Source organism: Chiroxiphia lanceolata, chromosome 6, assembly GCF_009829145.1.
Source record: "Chiroxiphia lanceolata isolate bChiLan1 chromosome 6, bChiLan1.pri, whole genome shotgun sequence".
In the NCBI taxonomy this organism is placed as follows: Eukaryota; Metazoa; Chordata; class Aves; order Passeriformes; family Pipridae; genus Chiroxiphia; species Chiroxiphia lanceolata.
Window position 1 is genome coordinate 10,351,444 of NC_045642.1, and position 26,084 is coordinate 10,377,527.

Genomic DNA, 26,084 nt, shown 5'->3' on the forward strand with positions numbered 1-26,084 from the left:
GAATTAACAACACACTGGAGTAATTGATTCTTTAGGGCTTGAAAGGGGGAAGAATTTGTGGCTAGATAGGCACTTGATATGGTGAGGAAGCAGATAAATAATATATCCTTGTTGTATAGAACATTGTCTGTAGAGATTATTCTTTAATTGTATGTCCTATATGATTGTAGGACAAGGAAGTCCTGAATTCAGATTTCTATTTGTTTGCATAATATAGAATGGTGTTGGATATTTTCTTACTTTTTTCTAGGCAAAAGTGCACGTTTCTTCCACAGTGAAATATTTAGGATATTATAAATAACTTCTCAGCAATGCATAGTTGTTTGCATTAAAATGGGACGATGTGAGTAATGAATGTTGACTTGGAATTACAGCCAGTATGGTAATGAAATAAAGCCCCATTAGATTTAAGTAATTTGCAAATTGAGGTTGTTATCACATAAATAATTGTATCCCTGGCTGATGTGAGGGAAGGGTCATATCAGTCAATCAAGTAGTAAGAAAGACTTTTAAAGAAACGTAAGCTAGCATGGATGTTAAATTATGGATTAATTCCATACATGCACAGCAGTAAATTCCCACCAGTAGACAGCTGTCAAGGTTGCCTAGAAAACTTTGCTACATTTATTTTCAAGGTGATAATTCTGCTCTTGTTCTACTTCTACGAAAGCTCCAGGTAATTATTTTTTTGTGCAAATTCCAACAACACATGAGTTTATCACAATGCTTGTATTAGTCATACATACTTTAAATTAACTACAAGTTATTCAGATGCTAAATAGGTGCACGTATTGTTCAGTTTCTAGGTCAATTTTGACTTTCTTAACTTGTGCCTTTCAAAAGAGTAGGCATAAAAAATCATGTTTGAAAGATTCATCCATTGAATCACTGGAGTTTTAGTAAATGAGTATTTTTACTTGAAGGAGGTAGAGGAGAATCAAAATGCATCACAAATCTCTGTGAACCAAGAGTGTTTCAGCCTCTCTGTATAAGCCTGGTTGTGTTCTGGTATGGAGATGTTTTGTTGCCACTGGGTTTCCTCTGACAGAAGATTTGACCAGGGGTGTGTATAACTATAGAGCATCTGATCTGTTTCTTTACCTTCCTTAATTAAAATCAGATCTGTTTGTTAGAAAACACTGTGGAAAACCTAGAGGCACCAAAAGGGGGCCTTCAATACAGAAACTAACTGCAAACCTCTGGAAACACTGAAGCTCAAAACAATGAAAATCTCTGCAGTTATGGCAAAGCAGAGTATCAAAGGACAGCAAAGTCACCCTGACAGGTCAGTAGTTTAAAGTAGCTATAAATAAAACCTGAATTCTCCAGTTGTGCCAGCTGGGGTCTGGGAAAGTGGGTTTTTTTCCAAACAGAAATTTATCCCATAAATTGGTTGATTAAATACATCAGTCAAACATCTTCTCAAACAAGAAATACTTAACTACTCTTTTTTCTCTTTCAGTAGCTGACTTGAAGATCTTCAGCTCTGTCTACATTTTCCCCCAAGTGTGACATCGTATTAACGGTAAAAAATATGGTTGAATGAGAGTGCTGCAAAACTGTCTGAGCATAGAGTATGGGTGCCATAAAGGCTTCCTGCTAAAGCACCAGTCTCCCCATAACTGTAGAGATGCTGATATGAGTTTGCTACCCTTGACTTCTCCCTGCCTCACTGTTTGTGGACTCACTTAGGCCTGCAAACAGTGTGTTTAAAATGCTGCTAAATCAGAACACCTCTTTGCGAGGGTCTTTACAGGTGTGATGGTGGGCTGTAATCCTTTTCAGTAAGGATATTCCACTGTAGAGTTGCCTTTGAGTTACTGGCAGGTGGTTTAACATTACCTCTTCCTTTTACAGGATGAAGTCAGACATCTGGCACTGACTGGGTGTCCCCTGCAAGGCTGTGCTCCGTTCCAGTCGTTCTCCCGTGTAACTGGCTGTAAAAAGGACATGATGTTTTTTTCCATCACGCACCTTGTCTCCTGGCATTGAATGCTATAGCTGAGATGTGCAGCTGGAAGAGGAATTCGCTTATTGCCAAAGGAAACTCCAAAGCAGAAAAGGGCTGAGCTAGGTGATTCATAGGGGACTTGTTTTGGTTTTGCTTGTCTTCCCCAAAGGGCTGCCAGCATCATGTGAGGGTACAGGGCTGTACCTTGTGCTATACCCTGTCCTGGGGGCCATCGGGCAAAGCATCACCAGATGGCTGAGGGAGGGGATTGTCCCACTCTGCTCTGCAGTGGTGAGACCTCACCTTGAACATTGTGGCAGTTTTGGTCACCACGATATAAGAAAGACATTAAGCTGTTAGAGAGCGTCCAAAGGAGGGCAATGAAGATGGTGAGGGGCCTTGAGGGGAAGTCATGTGAGGAGGGGCTGAGGGCACTTGGTCTGTTGAGCTGGAGAAGAGGAGACTGAGGGAAGACCTTGTGAGGGGAAGAGGAGAGGCAGGCACTGATTTCTTCCCTCTGGTGACCAGTGACAGGACCCAAGGGAATGGTCTGAAATTGTGTCATGGGAAGTTTAGGGTGGATATTAGAAAAAGGTTCTTCATCCAGAGGGTGGTTGGGTGTTGGAACAGGCTCCCCAGGGAAGTGATCACAGTACCAAGTCTGGCAGAGTTCAAGAAGCATTTGGACCATGCTCTCAGGCACAAGGTGTGATTCTTGTCACTTGTGCAGGGCCAGGAGTTGGACTTTGATGATTCTAGTGGGTCTGTTCCAAGTCAGGACCGTCTGGGGTTCTAGGGGTAGAGTACTGAAGCAGCTGCTCCTGCTCAGGGTCGACCTAGCCTGGGATTACATCACTGTTATTGCGATAGTTTGAAGTTCCAGGCTAACGATTTATCTCTTTCCTTTAGACTTCTGTTCTTTGAAAACTGATAGTAAAGCAAGAACTTTAACTCTGCAAAAATTATTGCTTTTGGGGGTATTTGCTTAAATCAATATCAGAATGATAAAGCTGAGGGGCTGGTCTGTGTTTGGCTGGTCACTTCAGTTTGAAGCAAGTATGGAAGGTGATATAAACTGAGGGTATGGCTGAACTGTGGAGAGTTAGGGAAAAATTCTCTCTGCATATGAATGTGTATATTCTTTAAATATTAACTAGTGTTCCATACTACAATAGTCAAGGATGACTACTGCTATCTATTCATTTTTTTTTGCTTCCTTTCATATAATATAAGAAAAAAAATGCTAAAACTATGTTTTAAATTATTAATATGACATTAGGTGGCCAAAGAGTTACTCTTCCTCTCTCCTGAGCTTCCTACCCTGACAACAAGACAGGTGGCCTAGAACTACTGTGGAGAAGGCAGCATAATCAGGGACAAGAGGTCAGTTATAGTGGAATTAGATAGACAAATAACCAGGGTTCAGGGATATGCTTAAATGAACAGCATAGTTTGCACTATCTGTCAGCAGTTATTTTAAGATGCATAAAACACTGAGTTCACAATGTCCTACTTTTGCAGGGATAGGCTGTAAAGACCATAAATCCTGTGAAAAGGGTCAGAATCTAATTTACAGGTCTGATTCAAAGCTTGCTGAGGTCAATAGAAACCTCTCTGTTAAGTTTAGTTTGGATCATATCTTAAGGAAAAAAATTGTGTTGAGAGTGCTAAGACGAAAAGAGGAAGTAAAAGTTTTCCTAATGTACGTGCACTTTTCATATATCTATCACTGAAACAGTTTATGAGACTGATAGACTATCTCTCATGGTTCTATTTTGATTTATTTCAAAATACAATGACCCTGGTGAGTTGAGAGTGAGATTATTCATTACCTGCTCTTATAAGGTAAATGGAGGTGTGTGTTTGCCCCAGGGTTCCAGGTGTGTAGTAGATTTGGGAAGATGTCTCCTTCAAGAATGTCCTTTTCGGTACAGCATGAACCAGAAGTACTTTTGGAATTATTTAGTCCATTGAATATACAATCCTGTAGTTCTCCTCTGGTTAAAAACACAGGATGACATTTTCTGCTGATGAAAATGCATGCTGTTCCACTGACACTTGTGAGCCATATCATCACATTCTCCAAAGAACTTGGTCTGTTTTGGTTTTTTTTTTTCTGTTTAGTTGTAAAAGTCCCACTTGGGACTCAGGCTATTTGTTACACCTACTGCAGAAAACCAGTGATGAAATGACTGTGATGAAAGGCACTGTACCAAACAGTCACTAATGCTAGTCTGCATCAGCTGCCTTGCAAAAGAAAAGTGGGCCTTAAATCAAGCACCAGAAAAAAAGATCTTTTTGAAAGAAGGAAAAATAGTCAATTTTGAGTTTGCTCTTTTGCAGCAAAATAGAAATTGTAATGCTCCTATAATCTTAGGCCAAGGCAGACTCTGGTAAGTATAATGGGACATAAGTGCATTTTGTTTTGCTGTTAGTGAGAGTAAATTGTATAGCTGTCAAGCTGTGGCACGTCTATAAGTGCTGAGTAAAACCATTTCTGGGAGTGATGAAATTAGTGTGCCAAAGGAGAGAGAAGAATGCAGATCCATCAAGTGAACCTGTTAGAACTTTGAAGCAAGTTTAAACCAGTGCAGATGCCGTGACCATCTGCTGAGGAGCATGTATGGACATAATTGCACAGATCAACAGTCATTTCATGTTTTAAAAAAGCACCTTATTTTGCAGGACTGTATGTATGTATGTATGCAGCTTCTCCCTCCCTCCCAGAGCCCATGTCTTTGAAGTAGCTGTATGTTCTTTTCTAACACTCAGCTCCAAATGATCTGATTGTGTGTAAGAAGTTACACCTGCCCTGTGCTGTAGCAGAAGCTGGAGCCCCTTTGCAGTTTAGCATTGCTGAACTGTGCCTCGGAGTTTATCACAGAAGAATGGAGATACTCTTAACTGTAATGATGCTCCCAGAGCTTTGTCCTTGTTGTTTGTGTCCCTAGAACCTTAGGCAGAATGATATCTCTGCGTTATGTGGCTGCTTGTCCATTGTTTTTATCCCAGGAAGAGTGTGAGCCTCGTTCATGGGAATGTTGCTGTTCCTTCCAGTGCATGTCACTGCTGCAGAAGCCACAGAGATGCATTTGTAGATAGGTAAGATTTAATAGAACCTAATGAAGGCAGTGGACATTTTCTTATGCTCAGCTGTGCCTTAATGGAGGATTTCAAATGTTTAAATTCACAAGTGGCCACAGTAAATTTCAATCCACCATTATAAAGGAGGGATCTTTAACTCCAGCTTCCTGAGCACAGACACAATTTTAGGTAGAAGCTCAATTTTATCTGGTAGGAATAAAAAGTAAATATCCTATGCTTGACCTCTGTCAACTGATTGGAGAGTTCCTGAGCATGGAGCATTTGCTGTGAATTGTTCCCATTTGCTGGATTTGTCATAGTGTCTTTGCTTATTTGTGATTTGTATAATGAGAAAAACTAGAAAGATGCGGGTAAATAGGTTAAATAGTATTGTTTATCTCACACTTTTGCATCTACATTTTACATTTCTTGGGTGATGACTTTTAGTCTCTGTTTTTCTTTCTTTTGGAACAGCACATGTATTTGCAGAGGCTCCTGTTTTTCAAAAGCAGATCCATCATAAGCATAGGAAATCTATTAAAAAATGTTTTAGGAAAAAAAAGTGATATGGCTGGAGAAAATATCTGGGCTTACTCTGAGATCAGTGTTTAGGCGTTTTCTGTTTTACTGTCTTAGCAATTTTTGCCAGTGTCACTTTAGCTTTAAGCCATATGATTTTATCAATTTGACTTTAGCTTACTAAAATAGTAATATGTGTAGATAGATAAATACATTCTAAAATCATCAAACCATTTCTCCCAAGGTTCAAAAGTGAGTCAAGAAGTCAATGACCTAAGACTTCCTTTTTTTCTATAGTTTTTTTCCCCTGAAATTATTTATGTAATCATTGTCTTTTTTGTGGCTGGTTTTTAAAAAAGTTGAATCACTTTAATTCCTTCTGAAACAACAAAACCTTAGGTAAATACTATATGAATAATCTTTTTATTGCTTTTTTTGATCTTACTGAATTAACATATTCTGTAATGTGCTAAAGGAAGAGAAACAGGGAATGCAGAAAATTTTATAGTCAGACTTGGTTTCAATGCAGATATCTCACAGTACCAGTGACATTGGCCCCTGTAACATGAGTCTAGGGCCAATATTTAAGCTTTCTGTTCCAGGGGGATTTTTTGATGACAGCACTATACTAGGAAAGAAAAGAGCAATGCTTCCTTCCTTTGCACCACATTTGTGTCTGCATTGCTAATATGAACTAGCAGTGGGTCTTGGTGAGTTCTGCTGGCCCTTGTGCTCAGATCTGTGAGATGGAACAAGGTAAGCTTTTAAGGTAAAAGGGAAGTTTTATGTGTGAAATGAAGCTTTCTGTTTCTCAAAAATCCTTTCAACCATGAAAACTTTCCAACAGGTGTCTTGGAAAGCCGAAGCATGCAATTGCAGTTCCTGCAGAAGACAGTTCAGAAAAGAGAAAAATCCAAACAAAAATCACTATGGCTCCCCAGCACAGTCAGCGTACCTCGATGTGGTCACTTGGATATCTGCCTGTCACTTCGTGCACCTCTGTTGAACATGGGTATCTGCAGACTCCACACTGAGCACTGCTTAGCCCTGAGGATGTGTTTTGCTTGTGAGTGTTCCCAAGGCACCTGAAGTGCTTCACAAACTGTTGGCATGCTCACTCAGGAGCTCTGGTCACCGCTGCTGTGGATGTTTTGAATGGTTATTTGTCCCGGCTCCTCACCAGAAATTACCGGCAGCCTGTGCAGCTCAGGTGGCTGGCAGACCACGTGTGGGCTTCTGGCCTGCTGCCATTCCTAGCCTGAATAATTAAGTTTGACCACCCCTGATGATATTATTTATTAAAATATCAGTTTGGGAGCTGCCACAGTTGGGAGATCAAATTTTCACAGCCCCTGTGTAAAAGTGAGGTGGTGCAGAGAGCGCAGTTCCCAGTTACGTCACCTAAAACAGAAAGACTGCAAATTGGTGCCAGAGATCAAAAACTTTTTTTTGAGCATCAGAACAAGAATCATGAAGAACTGCTCTCTCAAGGAACCTCAGTCTGAGTTCTTAAAGAGACTAGGCTGCTGAGAGCTGGGGCTTTGCTGCTTGAGGTACTGTGCTGTACAAAGTGATGCTCAGACTGATACAAGTTCGGAGATAGCTTGTGACTGTGCCTCTTGGATTTTAGTAGAGCTTTCCCTCATCCACCTCCATTATGAGTTAAGTGTAGTGTGGAATACTGTGAATTTTCTTGTTCCCTGAATTCTCTGAGTTTAGAAGTTGAAAGCAGTGACCATGCTGGAGAAATTAAAGAGTGAGTAAAATGGCGAATCCTTAGTGACGTGATGCACAGAGCACTGTGGAGACAAAGGGTCCCTGTGGCATGACTCTTGTAATGCCTCCCCTGAACTTCTCCAAGGAAACGGAATTAGTATGATATTGTCTTGGGGAAAAAATGTTTTATAAATTATTTGTAGTGTATGTCATCCTTGTAAATCAATAAAGCATGGAGAAACCTGCCTGTAGGGTTTGTTGCATCATATTTAGACAGAGTAATGTGTAAAATGAAGCTAAAATAATCTCCAGAGGTATCGACGACTGATATTTAATCTTATTTAATGTAAGGAAAACTATAGAAGGAAGTGCAAAAATCTCTGTATATTAAAAATCTTGAAAGAAATTTGCCTACATGGATGAACAATCTCTGTGTTCTTAGAGGAGAAACCACTTGAATCCGCCCTCCTCACTTTCTGCTTTGTACATCTCCATTCTGTTCATCTGTACTAACCCCTTAAAGATCATTTTCATCCCATTTAAATCAGGTCATTTAGATGCAGGTGAATTCCTGTTGTAGAGGGATATTTGGAATTTGTGTTAAGCATTGAGTCTTGATAAGTATCTTGATTTATCAATTTATGTTGTCAATATTTTTTGTGAAGATGGGAATTTTTTAAAAGATTTCACTACAAACAGTTCTCCCAGGATTTGAACAGCTCCAAATACCATGTTTGTACTTCACAACATACTTAGGGTTATAGGGAAATGTATTTCATGCTTGACATACTCTTTTTCACCATGTGCAGAGCCAGATGCAGTCCCAGTCTGAATGGGAAAATATGTATCCACGTCTGCATCTTATAATGTGAGCACAAGCTGCACTAGATGGGAAAGAAATGGGATGGGAAGTTTGCCTATAACACCCTCTGGTGAGGCTCTGCCTGATTGTATTGCTCAGTCATGGGCCAGGTTAGAGATACAACTTCATTTCTCACTTCCAGGCTGCATCTTACTTTCTAAATAGGCAGTTTGTATTTTATAGCTTTTTTTTTTATTTGCTTTCTCTCTGGAAACTCTTTCCAGTGTCAAAATGAACAAAATTATGTTTTCAGTCCCATTCTTTAGATTCCTGGGATATAATCTTTATTAAAAACCAGAAAATATACTCTGGAAAGGTCTGTTCTGATACTCAGGGGAAGTGATCTCTTATGCAGGTAACTGCTTAATAAGGACCATACCAATACCATCTCCAGAACATGGTCAGCCCTGGAGATATGCACCAGCTGGACTGTAATTCAGGTATCGTACATAAATTGCGTTTTTCATTCTAAGACATACCTGCTAATTCTTCCATTCTTCCATTCTTGGTATGGAAGCAGAGGAGAAGCCTTTGAGTCTGATCCAACCTGATTTGAGGAAAAAAATAAAAATCTTTCACTAGTCACTATCTAGAATTATTTCAGTGTTCTTTGTACTGCTGATGGTGACCAAAATTTTTTCAAGACTTGCCTTTCATTTCCATTCTGCTTAAAACTGTATTTAAAAAAACATGTTCAATACATCAATGCGTTCTGTATTTATAGCTATTAACTATGGCATCATTCCAAGTTCTATTTTAGGACAACTTTTGTTTGATTTCTGTGTGATGCTCTAATTTCTGCCCCCCCCCCCCCCCCCCCCCCCCCCCCCCGCAGTGCAATGGTGGCTTCTGTTCCTCTGCTATTGTAAGTCTTATTTTAAGCCTCCTGTCAAAACTGAGAAGATGTATCTTTATCATTTGGGTGATTATCAGACATTGTTGAATGATTGCACCTTTTAATGTTTAGAAGCTAAAGCTGCTCATCAGGCTTTTTGGTGTAAATCTTCTGTTATTGCTCCCCTAAGAAATGATACCTTGCTTCTCCAATTGTTTCTAATATTTTGATATTTTGCTGTGGGGTTGAGTTTTTTTATTTTTCATCTCAGATTTCCCAGCAGATAAAGATGGCATATTTTTATCTAAAATATATTCCAGAAACTTGCTGATGAGGTTTTGGTATGTATGTTTGTGCCTTCCCCCAGGGACTATTTTGAGCTGGAGGTTTCCAGATCAAGTTACAGAATAGACTCCAGATGGTCTGAAATCCTTCTTTAGCTAATCTATAGCTAATTAAACATTCAGCACGAACGCCTCTGTTTTTAAAACTGAGCACAGTCTTTCAGAAAAGCAGCATATTGATTTTTTTAGCTTTACTTTTCATAATTTATATCTTTTGTTTCATTACTTGGTGTTTTTCATTGCTGGTCCTTGCATCTGTTTTGTTCTGTGGCTCAGGGCCTGCTGGGCACCTTGTATCTTGTGCTTCAATCGATAAAGGAAATTAATAATATCTCTGTGGGCTACAGCTCTTTGTTTTTCTAAGTTACTGTGGAGGGGAGCAGAGTAAGGTTGTGCTGTGGCCACACTTGCAGCAATCTCTACTTGCCAATTGATCTCATGGAACAAGGGGAAGGCAGGTGGATATGTGCATCATGTGGCAGAAGGTGAAGTAGACTGTGAGAACAGCATTCTTTAGTTTTCATGGGCCTGATTTTGGATGAAATATAAATGAGCTACCAACACTGAGGGTGTTGGTTTTGTATCTGAGTGCAGACAGCACAGTACAGTTAGTACAGGTAGTATTTCTGGCTACCTGTAGTCAGAGAGACATATCAGGGAATAAACACTTCCCCTCATCTCTAAGGAGAGCAGATTCTGCTCCTTAATGAATAGGGTCGAACTGGGGCTCCCATGAGATTTCTCTGCCACACAGTCAAATCAGGATTAAGTACTATCCACTATTCATTAAATGGTGGAAGTTATTAAACAGTGAATGTCATTTTTTCCACACTGGAAGCATTGTTACAGGAATGTTTCCTCACTATTCTAGAGCTGAGGGGCTGCAACATTGTGAGAATATTTTTACAGTGCAAAAATAGGCAAATATTAATGAAAGGTTTAAACACTTTTTTTTCTGCTTCTTACGTGCCCAAAGATTGTTCATAACACTGTCATTATTGTAAATCCTTGAATAAAGTTTGGCTCAGATTAAGTCTAGTTTTGATTCAATAAAACATTTTCAGGCTTCTGTGCCAGAGTTAAGACTGTGCTTATTAAGTATTTTGCTGATTAGAAGCCAGTGTATTCTTCAGTTCTTAAGGTAACCTAAATATTCTTGCTACAAAGATTTCTGTTGATGTGTCTAGTACCAGTATGAACTATTTCTGCTGAACCAGTATCAGGTGTTCTGAGAGAGTCAGAAAATGGTACAGAAGGACACTGCCATGTCCAGAAAATCTTTGACACTAAGATAAGTTTGTGACACTGTCACTGATGCTGATGGTGACATCAGCAGAGAGAGACAGGCTAAAATGAAAATAAAGGGGAAGTTTGCCTCTTTTAGAGTGCTGTGTGTCCAGGACATCCAGATGACTTCTAGAAATATCAACAGGACCTGCCTTTTTGGAAAAATGCTTAAATACGTATTTGATTCTGAACACAATGTTACTGCCAGCTTCCCTGCCTTTCTGAAGTGAGACCAAGAAAATTCCTGTGCAAGTCATTGAGACAGGAAGGTGCTGTCTTGAAAAAAATTTTCCTTTACTGTTGATAACTGGACATAAATTGACCGCAACAGTCCAAGGCATAAAGGTTTTACATTACTACACATATTTTTACTCAGTATTCAAGGTCAGATCAATCACATTTTAAAAAATATTTATTAATTATTTTTAAAATGCTTTAATATATGGGAAATTATATCTCCTATGAATTTGAAAATCAAGTTGTGGGGAATTTTTTTGTTTGTTTCATAGCACTTTGGTTCTAGAGACCAATGGGCCACTCTAGGGCAAATAAAAGAAGTTAGGTGCCAACACAGTTTCTTACAGGACCTGATTGAAAGTGTATTAAAGGCAGTGGGAGGCCTTCTGGCCCTGAGAGTTCAGAGGCTTCATGCTGTTCTGGGACTTCTTTCAGGTTTGAATGTGAGGATGTGTTTATTTACTGGAAGAAAAGACAACTTTGAGAGTAACTGGAGGCAAATTCAGACATATATAGAAATATGTAGTGCTCTCTTTTTGGTGTAACTGAATGCAAGCTGGACTTCATAAGGTTTCTGGACTGTTCAGTTATGACATTGCAGTTGAGTTACTTTTTAATTAAAAATTTAATGCACTTAACATCTTAAAACTCATTGGGTGAGATCTGAAAATTTATGACTCTTTAGCCTGCAGCATATTTGAGTCACTGATCTCTGGAACAAATTCTGTTGTAAATAAAAGATTGCAGTGATACATTATGAAGGCAGAAAAACTTATTGCCGTGGCACCTCACTACTGAAAGTTAAATAATCTTTTGTTTTTACTAAAATGGGTTTTTCCCTAGTCAAAGGAAGTGTGTGAAGAACGTTGGATCACAAAGTACAGTCAGTGAAAGGTTCTCTGGGATATGAAGTGCTAGAAAAGCATTCTGGGTACAAGCAATCAAGGAAAGCTTCTCAGTCAACCTCTGGATGTTAGGAGCCAGTGCCTAGGATTTGCTGCATCCAAGACAAGGTAAGCTTTGAGGAAGGACAGAAAGAGCAACAGTACTGCAATTTGTTGGGTTAATTCTAATTGTTCAGCTGTTTTGTCTTTGGAAACCAAGAATGGGATTTTAAGGACAAGCAGAAAGGGGAAATTTCTCTTTTGTAATCTATCTTCTTTCCATCATGGCCATACATGTCAAGGAAAAACACCATATTCAGTGGATTTATTAGGGGAGAAAAAACCAGAAATTGAAGCCTCTCTATCTCCAGGTCTCAGAAAGGCCAGACATGAAGTTAGGAGAGCTAGAACAACAGCTGTTAAAATAAGATGGGGAGAGATAAAGTTCTTGAATTGCCTCTGAGAAGTCTGGTTCAATGTCCTGTATTGCTTATCCAGCCCAGACCTAATTTACTGTTCATATTGATTGTAGAAGTCAATCAGCATCCTGTATGTCTATGTACCTGTAATAATTAATTTCTAAATGAAGGCTTGCTTTTCTATGTACACCTGCAGGTGTACAAATACACTTTAGGTGTGTGGTGGTGGCTGATGTCCCAATTTACAAATGGGAAGTCTCCAGTATTTATTTTTAACCTCTGTTATTAAAGGAGAATTACAAGAGATGGGGACAGACTTTTTAGTAGGGCCTGTTGAGGTAGGATGAGGGACAATAATTTTACATGAAAAGAGGGTAGATTCATACTAGATACATGAAAGAACTGATTATTTTTTTTTACAAAGAAGGTGGTGAAACACTGAAACAGGTTTCCCAGGTATGGGGTGGGTGACCCATCCCTGGAAACAGTCAGGTTGGGATGGGGTTCTGAGCAACCTGGTCTAGTTGAACATGTCCCTGTTCATTGCAGGGGTGTTGGACTAGATGAGGTTTAAAGGTCCCTTCCAACCCCAACGATTCTGTGATTCTCAGGTAAGTCCCACAGTTATATTTCAAAGTGTGTAGCTGGTGGAACAAGTTGTTAGGCTGTTCCTGCAATGTAAATGCTCAGCAGTAAGTTAAGTACTTTAAGAATTGGGGCATAACTAGTGTGAACCTGTAGGCCTTCCACATGGGAGAAGTTTTACTGTAGTGTGAGTTAGCAGAACATATATCTCCAAAACACAATACATTTGTGCACAAATACCTACAGCTGTAACTCAGGTGAGCTAGGTAAGTGCCTTCAAAAGGAACCAGAAGAAAAGCAAGTTCTTGGTTCTAGTGCTTAGGTTAATTTTGCTTTCCAGAAGTCATTGTGCTTTATTATCTGAAGCCATCCAGAAGTAATCTGCACTTTATTAAACAGGTGGTCCGTGTTTGCTTCATGGTCGTATTTGTACTACGTTTGTGTGCAATGAAAAAGCCTTAGTATTAGACTTGCAGTGTGTAGTGCTAATAAGTCCTATGAGGAAAAAATATTATCAGTTTACATCATGTTGGTTAACACGATTTAGAAGGCAGAAATAGGTCTTGGGAATTACTGGTAAAAATTGCAGACAGGGATGTTTGTTGGTAGAACTTCCCTTCCTGAGGGTATTGAAATATTGGTGGATGGGCTGGGGTATTCCAGTAAATCATAGCGAGCCTGAAAGTCAGCAGCTTAGTGCTGTGTGATGTGCTCACAATGAATCTTGTCATCTGTAAATCCAAGTTCGTTCCTCTAAAGGTCAAAACTGCCAGGACTCATTGGTGCACCTGGTATTAACTTTCATTATTTCCATTGGCATTGAAAGAGGATACAAATCATGAAGTGTTTCCAAAATTAGATACAGTTTTACAATCTCTCCGAGGTCCTTGAGTCTCTCCTATGAGTCATTTCTTTTTGTGTGCGTTTCTGTTCACATTACTACAAATAGAGTTTGTACTTGTATCCCGTTCCTGATGAGATTTAGAAACTGAATTAGGCAGAAAGAGTGTATTTCAGGCTGGGCACCTTCATCATCTTAGCCCTGTTGCAGGGGGACGAGTGGTTTTGCAGAACTCTGTCTGACAGACCAAGTGCTTCTTATCACAGTGGGGCTGAGCTGTTTTAGCTTAACTGTAACTTCAACCCAGTGATTAAAATTATGTCCTCCTCACTGAGCAGGAAAAGGCTTAATAACAGAGGGGTTTAAAACATTGTCTGGATGCAATGTACAGAAAGAACAGGAATGGTAAAGAAAATGGATGAGGAGTAATTCCTACTTTTCTTTTTAGTTAGGTTTCTTTAATCAGGGTGGGGAAGTCTCTACCCAGTATCATCCCACACTGCTGTTTGTGGGAACAGTCCCACCCCCATCGGTGACACTTGTACAACCAGTGTCTTCACTGATCATGTAGATGTGAGCACTCTAACCAAAGGTATTTGAGCCACAGTTATCACCTGGGGCATGTGTTGTCTGTGAGAAGTTTTTAAAAATGATGGGTTTACTGCTCTGAGCAGGACTGATAAGAGCTAGCTGCTGCCAGAGTGATGGAGTTTAAAGGCTGAAACCAGGGAGGCTCCATAATGGCTTTTCTCCTTTCCAGTTCTAATCATCAGTACATTTCACTCTTATAAATGAAGTTAAATTGCCACTGAAAATCCCAACTTTTTTTTTTCTACTTCAGTAGATTTCAACTTTTAATATTGTTTCTACAATTATTAAACACCTAAAGACAAAGTTTACCTCTTCATGTAAATCCTGATGTAGTACCTGGTGTGGCAAAGTGCTGCTTGTAAAATCACTTTTGTCACTTGTGTGTGGATAGCATCTAATAGATAATAAATGTATTGGTTTAATTGATAAGTTAATTTTAATAATTATTAATTTAAAGCTTGGTGATTCTATAAGAAGTAAAAGGACCATCACCAGTGTTTTGCAGTTTAATATCACGTGGATTTGCAGAGAGTTTTTAATAAAGAAGTCATTTCCTTTGCACACCACCCACAGGATTTTGTGGTATATTCTGATTTGTTTGTGGGGTTTTGGACTATACTGGGCAAAATTAGATGTACACAATGGTCTTCATAATATTGCTGGTCTAACAAGGCAGAAGCACGCTCTGTTACTGATGCATGGAAACATATTGCTGTTCTGTACATGATCATGGAATTGTCTCATAGAATGGTTTGGGTTGGAGGGGACCTTAAATATCATCTGGTTCCAACCCTCCTGCCATGGGCAGAGACACCTTCCCTGATACCAGGTTGTTCAATGCCCCATCCAGCCTGGCCTTGAACACTTCCAGGGATGGGGCATCCACAGCTTCTCTGGGTAATCTGTTCCAGTGCCTCACCACCCTCACAGCAAAGAATTTCTTCACAATATCTAATCCAATGCTGCCCTCTTTCAGTTTAAAGCCATCCCCTCTTGTCCTATCAGTACCTGCCCTTGTCAAAAGCCCTCTCCAGCACTCTAGCAGCCCCTTTAGGTACTGGAAGGTGCTACAAGGTTTTCCTGGAGCCTTCTGTTCTCCAGGCTGAGCAACCCCAACTCATGGTGATGGTGTGTGGTGGGCTGCCACACGCCAAATATACATGTATTTGGGGCTTGTAGTAAACATCAGGGAAATGCTGCTGTAGAGGATGTGAATAGCAGATTGTGAGTGGGTTTTCCTGTAGCACCCATTACCATACAAATCTGAAAGATGCATAAAATATTCTTGTGAGGTTTATATGGCAGGAAGCTGATCAGTATTTGAAGTATTCATATAACCATTAGAATTAGATTTGTTTTCTCTGGGTTGTCTTAAGTGTAGAAGCAACATTTCTGATGTTTCTAGGAACTGTAACTCTACGTTGTGTGCTTAGAACAACAGTGCAGTAAATGAGCAGGAAGCCCAAAAGATTTCTCATGTAAATGGATATGGACATGCTATTATAACCAGAGTATGTGCTGTGGTTGTACAGGATCTCTGAGGCAGATGTTCTCCCCTGGGTGTACTTAGTGTGTAGTACCCTTAAATAACAGTATAGCTTCAGCTTCTCCAGAAATGGCAAAAATACAGTAGTTTCACTCACTCTGTTGAAGACTGGAGAAAAAGCATGTCTACTTCTACCAACAGTCTCCCTTTTGCAGTTTTTAAGAAGAAACTCATCAAACCCAAATGCTGTCTTCTTATGGTAGTTTGATATAACTTGATATTAATAACTCTAGCTGTTCCCTATGGGCATTAACACCTATTTAGCTTTTATGAGCCAAATAATTGAACATAAAACTCAGCTCAAGCTGCTGAACTTTGCTTGCCTTAAATCTGACTTCCCTGATTATCATTGAGCTGAATGTTTTCTGCTTCCAAGAATGTTAAATTAGTTCTGAGCTTGCCCAAGCGATGCTCACTGGGATGGTCACAGATACCTCAGTCAGAGTTTCTTCTCTTCTTCCTTATTATAGTTAGGAACATGGATCTAAAGTGGTTACCCATGAGATGGAAAAAAATCATGTCTATTTGTAAAGGAGAGGCTTTACACACAGTACTAGATTGAATCTTGAGGGTTTAGTTTCTGATTCGAGTGAAGTACTGTATGGTTTCATTCTGAACACAGGTCTGTAAGGGAAGAACCTCTCTCAAATTTGTTTCTCTCTCTATTTATGCATCCTAGATCTTCTTTCAGAGATCTGGAAATATTCTGTTCTCTGGAGGGTGTTAGACTTCTCTAAAAGCTTTGGGTCACCTGTGTAAGAAGGAAATCTTGACTTGCAGGAAAATCATGAGCAAGTTGTTTCGATAGTCAGTTAACTTTGCATTTTATCTGCAGTCTAAGTAAGCTGAGCCTTGTCCCTGAGCATCTCTTGGTGCTTGGCACACCTCTTTGAATTAGACTCTTAGGTTTAGCCCATGAACCCTGGGTATGTGTTTGTACATTAAGATCAAATGACCTCTAAAATTCCCATTGGATGAAACAAACAGACTGAGCAACTTTAGCTGGTTGTTTTCCAGGCCTTGGGGAACTCCAAACTGACAATATGCAGAGGTGTATTTTTGGAGCACTCAGATCCCCCACTCTGTAACAGTCATACAACAGTAATACATCCTTTTGTATTGTCTCAAGTGCACACCAAGTTAGAGCTATTTAAAAATGTGTTCCAATACTTTATCTTAAAAATCTAAAATCTTAACCATGTAAAACTTCATGGTTCCGGCTTTGTGGGGTGGGTTCTTTTCGATGTTTGCTTTGGTTTGTGTTTTCTGTTTTCTAAATCTGTATTATCTTTCTCTTCCCTGCATTTTAGAGTATAAAACAACCCCTGGTATTGGTAATAATCTTGAAGTGAAAGGGGATTTTTTTTTTTAAGGCAACTCTAATCTTAAATAGCTAAACAAAGTAGAAAAAAGTTGTAATGAAAAAATTTACCCTTTAGCTGAGACCTTTTTATACTGAGCTTTAGCCTGAAGCACATTTTTATAGCTGAGTTATAAACCTGTAAAACAATGTTTCTTGTAAAGCAGAGCCAATGATCTATGATAGTTGAAAGCAGACTTTATGATCTAAAACATCCTAGAAATTGTTTGAAATACTTAATGCATACTTTAAACACATAAATTCTATAGCTATGTGAAGTTTTGCTGGCTGTTTGATTCTCTAGGGGACATGTTTTGGGTGACTGATGACTATTTGTTAAGGTCAGCAAAAATTAATTCAGCTCATAAGAAACATTTCTGGTGAGGGACTCTGAAATCATCTTTAAGAAGCATTATTCTTTAAAACAGAAAGGGAAATCTCTTATTTAAAATACATGGTAATCACAAGCCATCAACTTACTATCTCATCACAGAAATTTTGGATGTGGAGAGGTCCTTGTCTGTCATGTAACTCATACTCTTCCTTGTTCATCTGTCTTCTATTTCAGTGTATTAGTGCTTTGCTAATATAATAGTATTTTTTATTTAAAAGCTTCTGATATTTTAATCACTGTTAATTAAAAGGTAGCTTGAAATAAACTGAATGCATAAAACAAGTCCTCATTCAGCTTTAGCTTAGACAGCATTCTTCACTTGGGCAGATCTTCCACCAAAATAGGTTCAGTTTTGCAGTGCTCAGCTCAAAATCAGGTTAGTTTAAGCTGTGCCCTGCCCTAGGAAAGCTGCTTTACTGATCTATAATGACATTGACTGGCAAAGATTATGAAGCCAAAATCCTTTTGTGTTTTAGATGGGAAAAAAAAAAAAGAGACAGGGAACTTTTCCTCCTGTTTGTCTTCCTGAGGCAGAAAGGGACATCGAGGACCTCTCTTTCCACTGAATTCCTTAGATTTGTGCCCCGAGAAAATGAGGACAGGAGGAGATAGGTGAGCTCCATACCAAAATCCATCTGGGCAATTGTCAGGGGTTCCAGACTGTGTGCTGCCAGCCAGTCCTGTTGGCCATCCTCATCCTGCTGACCAAGAGCAGCATTCCCTGGCTTGGAACACAGGGGTTGCAAGCCTGTGCTGACCCCCACGCTATAGCCCCTCATCGGGGGTTATTCAGGATGAACAGGCCTTAAATTCTACATTTTGGCTTAATGCTGTTGCTCTTATGAAAGGTTACTCAGAGACAGCTGCGTGAGGCAGGAGGAGAGGTGTGGGCAGCACTGGTGCAGCTTTCTTTCCTTAGAAAATGCTGTCCCAAGAGAGATGATTTCACTGTATTCGTAACAGGCAGGGATTCGGGCTAAGATGGTGACAAGGAAGGGAATGATATTGTCAGTTGCTTTTAATAAAGCTTTTCTTCAGTGCTAGATTAGAGATATGAAACCATAAATGAGATTGCCGACTGACAGGGCTTTGCCTGCAAATGCAATATTATTAAGGTGAGCTTTCAGTGACATTCTCTACCTCAGGCTACTGGCAGATTAAGCAAGTCATTTCTATTGCTATTGACACTGATGCAGTATTGTTTCTTTCTCATATCTCCTATATGCCTTGTCAGTAAAAACTGTGATAATTCCTTTCACAGAGGTGGTTCTCTGAGGCACTGGAGGATGGTGAGTCACTCTTCTTGCTCACAGCAGAGTGGACACTCGTGGCTCAACAAGCCCAGGACCAGGGTATTGCTGATGTTCTGCACTGATGACATGAAGGGCTGTTACAGGCTTCTGCTTGGGATGCACATAGCTGAAAAATAGAGAATAGCAGGCAAAAATCACTCTTCCCATCTACATTCTTTACATTCAGTGAATTAGTTAAATGGCCACAAGTTTGTGGATTTTGTTTTAAAAGTGTTCTTTTTCCCCCCTTTGTTGTATATGAAGACAAGCTTACATGGGGAGGACTTTTAAGCGTTTTTTAAAAAGTTTTAGCAAGTATTAGGGGGGGAAAACGGGATTTTCACACAATCAATGCCAAGGAATATTCTCTGGAAATTAAACAGAAAGGACTTGTATGCAAAATCCCCAGCTCTAGCAATTGAAAGGGACCTTAGAGAGAGGAAACAGCTTAAGATATATCCTTGCCCTTGGCTGTTTTATCATTATGTCATGTAATGGCTCACACCAGCCCTAATTCTAGGGCATGAGGTGACATAAGGCTGTGTAAGAAAAGTAATAGTCTAAGGCTGAGATGGGGATGTAGCTGGAACACTACCGCTGTTTCCCAGGGCCTGAAAAGGGGTTCTGAGAAGCAAAACTATGAGCTGGGGCTAACTAAGCCTGTACCAGTGTCTAGGAGGAACCACAGCCTGAGGAACACAAAGGGGGTTTCAGAGTCGCTTTTCTCCTCTTTGGTTTTGGTCCTGAGCACCTCATTTGGAATACAAACAATTTCTTATCCAATTTTAACTGCAAAACAAATTGCTTTTATTGACAGATGAAAATTAATTTTGCAGATTTCTGGTGGCGTAAAGAGTTTTCAAGATGGATAATATGGACGCATAAATACATTACTTTTGTGCTTTTTTGAAGATTTCTAATTTTCTCTTGTGTTCCAGTCTGCTGCAGTTGCTGCACTCTTCAGACAAAACTTGGGAGAATGAATCTGTCATAACGTGACATGGCAGGCCTGTGACATGACAGGCCTGTGACATCTATATTTGAGCATTATTCTCCAGAAATGAGAGAGTACATTAAAGAACCTTTGTTCATGGGGTACCTATCACTCCCTGACAGTCTCCCTGTTAGTTCATAAAGAGACTATTAGGGATGGTGATGAACCATGCTCGTCCCTTTACTAGCATAACAGCAATTATTAACTCTAATAAATGTATTATTATGTGACCATTAGATATCAGTTATAAAACTGCTTAATGTCTGCATGATTATTTGTAAATGGATTTGGAAAGGAGCTAAATTGGTTATTTATTGACCATACTGAACAGCATTATTTATTGACTTGGCTCAATAAGTCTGGTTTTTCAAGCTAAAATGAGATTCCAAGTTTGTAATGATCTAACCAGGGTGAAAATCGATACAGGAAAATTACATTTTTCTCAAAAACTTCTAAATTTAACGGTAAATAGGATTCTAGAATGATCTGAGTTTCTCTTTCCTTTTAAGTTCATTAACTAATTACTTTTAAATGTGCTCCTGAGACAAAAATCTGAGAAAGTAGAGAATTTAATAGTAGTTACACTGAGATGGTGCTTCCAAGCAGCACATGGCCCTGTGAGTCAGCAGCAGACACAGACTGCAGTGCTGTAGCACTTTTGTCTGGGCTCTCTTGCTTGGCAGATCAGTTGCTGTACCAATACTTCAAAATTTGCTGCTACAATACTTTAAAAGACTGAAGCAAGTAAATAAGTTTAATTTCATGGGATGTAGTCTTCTCACTGAAGTTGATCCTATTTATCTCCGCTATGTAAAAACTAATTTTAGGCTGATTATTTTATAGAAAAGAAAGGCTGAGGGTACAGGCTGCTTATTGAATTCCAACGAAGAAAAGCAAGGCAAGGAAAATACTGAGGCAAAGTCAGCAAGTGCCAGAGTTCAGTGTTTGCTCCTTCAGTAATATTTAATGCATGTTAAACATTTAATCCAATAGACAGACATTACACGTGGATATGCTCCTAAAGTATCAGTAGAAGAAAGAAAGAGGTGTTTTAGCACTGCTGAAATACATTTAATTGCTTTTAAATACAGAAGACTGGTGACTCTCATGGACATAATAGGGACTTGGGAAGCTCTTGCATTTGAGGAATGTTGGGGGTTTGTTCAGTAGTAAAACCAAGTTCTTGTGAAGTATTATTTGACTTATATTTCTGGTGAGTACAGAGCTCAGACTTCTAGTTAAATCTTGTCTGAAAAATATCTACAGATCGTGGTAGGAGGGACAGAGAGTTGACACCAGTGGAAAAACCCCACTGGACACAGCTGAGCATATTAATGACCTCCAAGAGTTCAGGGGTCATGCCAAAGCTAATGAAGGTCAGTATGTAAAAGGCATTGAAGAATTTGAGTGTGCTGTTGGATGTGATGTGCTGGCAGGGTGAAGCCACTTCCCCCTCACAACTCTTCCCTGCTTTTTTTGTTTTGTCTCCTTGCTCCTGCCTTGCAGCAGGAGATGGGGCAAAGGCTGTACTGTGGTGAGTTCTTGACACTCACAACAGGCACAGCCAGAACAATCACTGCTTTTGAAACAAAAGCAACCACAAGAACAAAAGACCAATGTTAGGAGGCCAATCCCATGTGATTGGTGCCTTTTTATTTCCCCTGGGTTGCAGGCAAGGTTGCAGAAGATGTACCTGACTTGTTTCTAAAGCCACAGCTCCTGGGGAAGGATTTGAAGGCCTACAGAGATACTGCTGAATCTCTATGAGTATTTGACCTTTTGCTTGCTGAATTTGCCAGTATTTAGTGAAAGATGGAATAGAAGTCTGCTGTTCCAGTTGTGTCAGATGTAGAAATGGTTCGAGATTTTTCAACTAAATGGTTTTTCTTTTCAATTAAAGTCTAAACATTTTACACAACAGAGTTAGTTTCAACCACAGAAAAGAAATTCTTATTTTTAACAGTGTTTCTGTTGAAGTCCACCCCCTACCATCTTGAGTGAAAACCTACTATTATTTGCAATAAAATACCTGTATTTGTCTCAGTGTTGAAGCAAACCTGGAGGGGAAAAAAAAGGCATCAAACCCAAGATTAATGTTTTCAGGTAATTGGAACAGAATGTTTGTCTAAAATTGAACTCTCTCCACATCAGCTTGTATCTGCAAAATGCTTTCAGTTGTCCAATTTTAATAACTCTTAAAAATAGAATCTCAAATGCTTAGATCATGGCTGAAGTTTTGAGCTTTTTCTTATAAACTGGTTCTGGTGTTACAAAAATATGATTAATCATGAGTGAGAAATGGATTTATAATTAGGGAACCTTTACTATCTTACAGATGTTTCCAGGCTCAGGGCTGTGTGCAGCTGGCAGGCTGCTGGGTGACATCTATTCTTTTCCAAGAAACTTGCTTTCTCCATTTCACAGTAGACAGTTACAGTTTCACAAGTAACTAGCAAATGTCCTGATAAATTTGCAAGAATGGGAAGAAGGAAGGAGAAATTCTAGACAGAAATAGCATGATATGCCAGTAACAGTCTTACAAATCAAAAAAGGCAGGTAGTATGACAGTTAGGAATTTAGAAGGAGTAAGAAAAGTGCTCAATGAATCTGTTGGGAATTGTACACATTACCAGCATTTTATGTATTTTACAAACAATTATAGGCATTTAAAAAATCTCTGAATTCTGTCAATAAGAAGCACTAAGTGATTGCAAAGAATTTTGGTTTTGCTTTATGGCTGGAGGTTCCTTTCTTGTTTTAGTGCATTGTAGTGCTGTTTTAGCTCCTTTACACTGGCTTCTTTCTGTTTTAAATTGACCAAAATGTAATAAAAAACACGTGGGTGCTCCCTCCAGATGAAAGCAACAGCATCCAACAGTAATGTCATAAGGCTCTGTCACCTTATAACACCTTCGAGGACTGTGTCATTGTAGCTAGAAATCATAGTGGTCAGATTTCCTGTGGGCTGTTACAGTGGGCTGGTGACAGGAAAATGTAACATATGCTGTATTTCACAAGTCCTTATATTTCCAATTCTGCATCAGAGCTTGTTGCCTATTATTTGCTTGTATCACTTTTCAGGCTTGAGGAACATTTTTCTCGATTTCTAGCTCTATTAAACTGATAAATCAATCACTTGTGTGAGGGGAGGCAGTTTGCTGACATTTGCTTTACCAACATACTGCCACCCACAACAGTATTCACAGCTCCTCAAGGATATGGTAAGAGAGAGGAAGCTTTCCCTGTAACTTAATTTTTAAAGCATAAAACCTGTTTCTGGTGCTCTGAGCAACTTCAGTGAGAATATTTCTGAAGAGCTGTCATCTGCCAATCCAGTATTAAACTTGATTTGTTTTTACATTGCTGCTTAGCAAGATAGCTGCACTATAGTTCAAGAGGTAAAAGGCATCATTTAAAAAAGGACCACATTAGGCTTTTAAAATTCTAATTACCAGAAGGGGAGAAATCAGACCAAATATTTTGGAGAGCTACACAGAGTATTTTTTGCCAGTGTTTAAATTGTCCAACCACCTACTCTGGGATTTACATGTCTTTCCTTGAGTGTATGCTTACTTCTGAAACAAAAGTGTGAAGGCAATTCTTTTTAGAATTGGTGCATAAGTTGCTTTACTATATGACCATTGGTTTAAGTAGTGGTAGACTTTTTTTTTTTCTTTAAACCACACAGTAGTGAGGTTACCTGAATCCAGTAGGTAGAGTTCACTGTACTGTGCAGGAGAGTTCCAGCTTCTAGTTATGAGTTGCAGAGCAACAGTGCCAGGATCTGAGGAGTGCAGAAGGGTGTCTGTGGGAAAGCAAAGTTCTTGTTGGAGCTTGTTTTCTAACAGTGGACAGTACAGATACAGCAAAGGAAAGGTCCCTTCTTATCTTAAACTGAGTAAACACAGTCAGATCCCTTCTTTAACAAATAATTTTGCATAGTTAAGTAGAAAGAATCATATACACTGTGCTAAGGCTTGTAGTCTTTTCTTTAGACAATATAGATAGCTTTGGGGTTGAATTTTATTATTCTGAGCTAGTAGTTTTGTCAAAATCAGCTTACTAATACATATTTCCTCTTAGATAGGATGATGAATTTATACAAGCTTTATTGAAGTTATTCTTCTTTTGCATGGGTGTAATTGATGGGAGACCTGGCTGAGTGTCTTGAAAAGAGGGAATGTAAAAACACAAAATGAAGAAGCATGTACTCTGTCAACAAGATTCCTCATATAAATGTTTGTGCTAATGTTATGTTTCATCATTTATCATAATGTCAGTATGAATCCTTTCATGCCTACATAAGATTTAAATAAAATTAGTGACAACTTTTGCATAACTTCTGCAGTAACACTGAAGGGGACAAATGGAAGTAATGTGCATAATTATTTTCCTGTGATTGCAGTGAGAAACTTCATTGTTGGTCTTTTATTTGCATTTGACATATGATTGTCTTCTCTAATGTTTTCCTGTGCCATTCCCCTGGTGTTCTGCATTGGACAAATCTGCATCTTCAGGTAAGTGCTGTTTTCAGCAGTGCAATCAGGATATTGCAAAGGGCAAGCAGGAACATCTCCTGGTCTCCTGGTAGGTTGGGTTGTGCCAGTACTGTAGATTATAAAGCACGTGAGACTGCTTGGAGCAGTGACTGCAGTGTCCTTGTCTAGGCAGCCATTCAAAACATTGGGATGGTGCCTGTTTGTTCTTTGTATTATAGAAGTAGATTCTAACAAAATTTAGCTTGTTCAAGATGTATTGTGTATGTCCACACTGATGAATGAGGCAAGACTGAAGAGAAGAAAAACCCCTCAAAAAGGAAAATTCAAGTTTGGGTGCAATAAAGCGATGTTTTGTACTCCTATGCTTGTTAACAAGCCTTGCTTGACTTTCAGATGCAATTTGGTCTTGTAGTCCTTGTTTACAGAAAAACTTTCAGAGATAGCAGTAAGATTCTTGGCGCTTTTGAAAATCAGGAGCATAAATAAAAGTTGTTTAAGTTAGAGTAGCCAGCTATGAGCAGTCTAAGAACCTGTGCTGTGTCATAATATTCTGAAGTATTATTCTAAAGCTCAGGAAGAGCTATGGGTGTCATCTGTGTGGACTTCTGTAAGGGCTTTGGCACAGTCCCTCCATGACATCCTTTTCTCTAAATTGGAGAGATATGGATTTGATGGGTGGACTATTATGTTGGGTGAGGAATTGGTTGGATGAATGCATCCAGAGGGGAACGGTAAGTGATTCAATGTCCAGATCAACAGAGGTCAGTGACAAGAGGTGTCTGTGCTGGAACCAGTGCTGTTAAATATCTTCATCAATGACATAGGCAGTGGGATCAAGTGCACCCTCAGCAAGTTTGTAGACTGCATCGAGCTGAGTGGTGCAGTTGAACTGCCTGAGGGATGGGATGCTATTCAGAGGGACCTGGACAAGATCCTCAGCACGGGAAAGACATGGAGTAGGTCCAGAGGAAGGCCACAAGGGCTGGAACATGTCTCCTATGAGGAAAGGCTGAGAGAAGTGGGGTTGTTCAGCCTGGAGCAGGGAAGTTTCTTGGTAAACCTTTTTACAGCTTTCAGTACTTACAGGGTGGTCATAAGAACAATAGGGACAGACTTTTCACTAGGGCCTATAGCAACATGATGAGGGAAATTTTGAACAGTGAGCGGGGGGAAACACTGGCACAGGTTGCCTAGAGAGGTGGTGGATGCCCCTTCCCTGTAAACACTCAAGGCCAGGTTGGGCAGGGCTCTGAGCAACCTGGTCTAGTTGAAGACATTCCTGCTCATTTCAGGAGGCTTGGACTAACTGGGCTTTAAAGGTCCCTTCCAACCCAGACTATTCTACGATTCAATGATTATGAATTCTGAATGTCTCATTTCACTACATCAAAATGCATCTTTAGAGAGAGTTGTTTTTAAACCCCCTTGTGTTCTGCCTCTTCACTCAGCTTCTCTGTTACTGTCTGTCCTAAACTGACTCTCTGTGCACTGTGAATTATATAATTGTTCCTTTTCACTGAATATCAAACATAAGAAACCCTATTCTACTATTTTTTTAAAAATCTGCCAGGTTCTCATGTGCATTTGCAACCACATCAAGGACATCACCACTGAAAAACTGTCAGCAGACCATAGTGTGTGAAGACCTGTATGAGCTGCATCTTTTGACGTCTATTCTGCTGTTAAAACAAAATCTTTTACTTTCCTGACATTACCAGAGATACCATTTCCACAGGTGGGAACTTAACACTGTCCAATAACAAGTCCTCAGTTTATATATTATTTGCTCTGATGAAATATTTAGGCACTGCTGACCCACCTCTTTCATGTAACCTCCAGGGCTG

At 39.5% G+C, this 26,084-nt stretch overlaps 2 long non-coding RNA genes across 7 annotated transcripts in view; both read left to right on the plus strand.

Moving 5' to 3' along the window:
• LOC116789100 overlaps positions 1–2,263 on the plus strand; it is a 30,780-nt gene extending 28,517 nt beyond the window's left edge. For 2 of the 5 annotated variants that reach the window (XR_004357884.1, XR_004357882.1), the window contains 2 exons: positions 1,121–1,285; positions 1,858–2,263. This is a non-coding gene — a long non-coding RNA (uncharacterized LOC116789100). The remainder of the gene's footprint in view (positions 1–1,120; positions 1,286–1,857) is intronic. The other 3 variants (XR_004357883.1, XR_004357885.1, XR_004357886.1) reach the window with 2 other exon arrangements.
• A 2,461-nt stretch (positions 2,264–4,724) lies between these two features.
• LOC116789104 lies at positions 4,725–25,969 on the plus strand. 2 transcript variants are annotated; one of them, XR_004357893.1, is made up of 3 exons: positions 4,725–6,620; positions 11,679–11,848; positions 25,811–25,969. It is a non-coding gene; the product is annotated as an uncharacterized LOC116789104 (long non-coding RNA). The 2 variants fall into 2 exon arrangements; XR_004357892.1 differs by lacking the exon at positions 25,811–25,969 and adding an exon at positions 24,147–24,253.
• Positions 25,970–26,084: the final 115 nt, after the last annotated feature.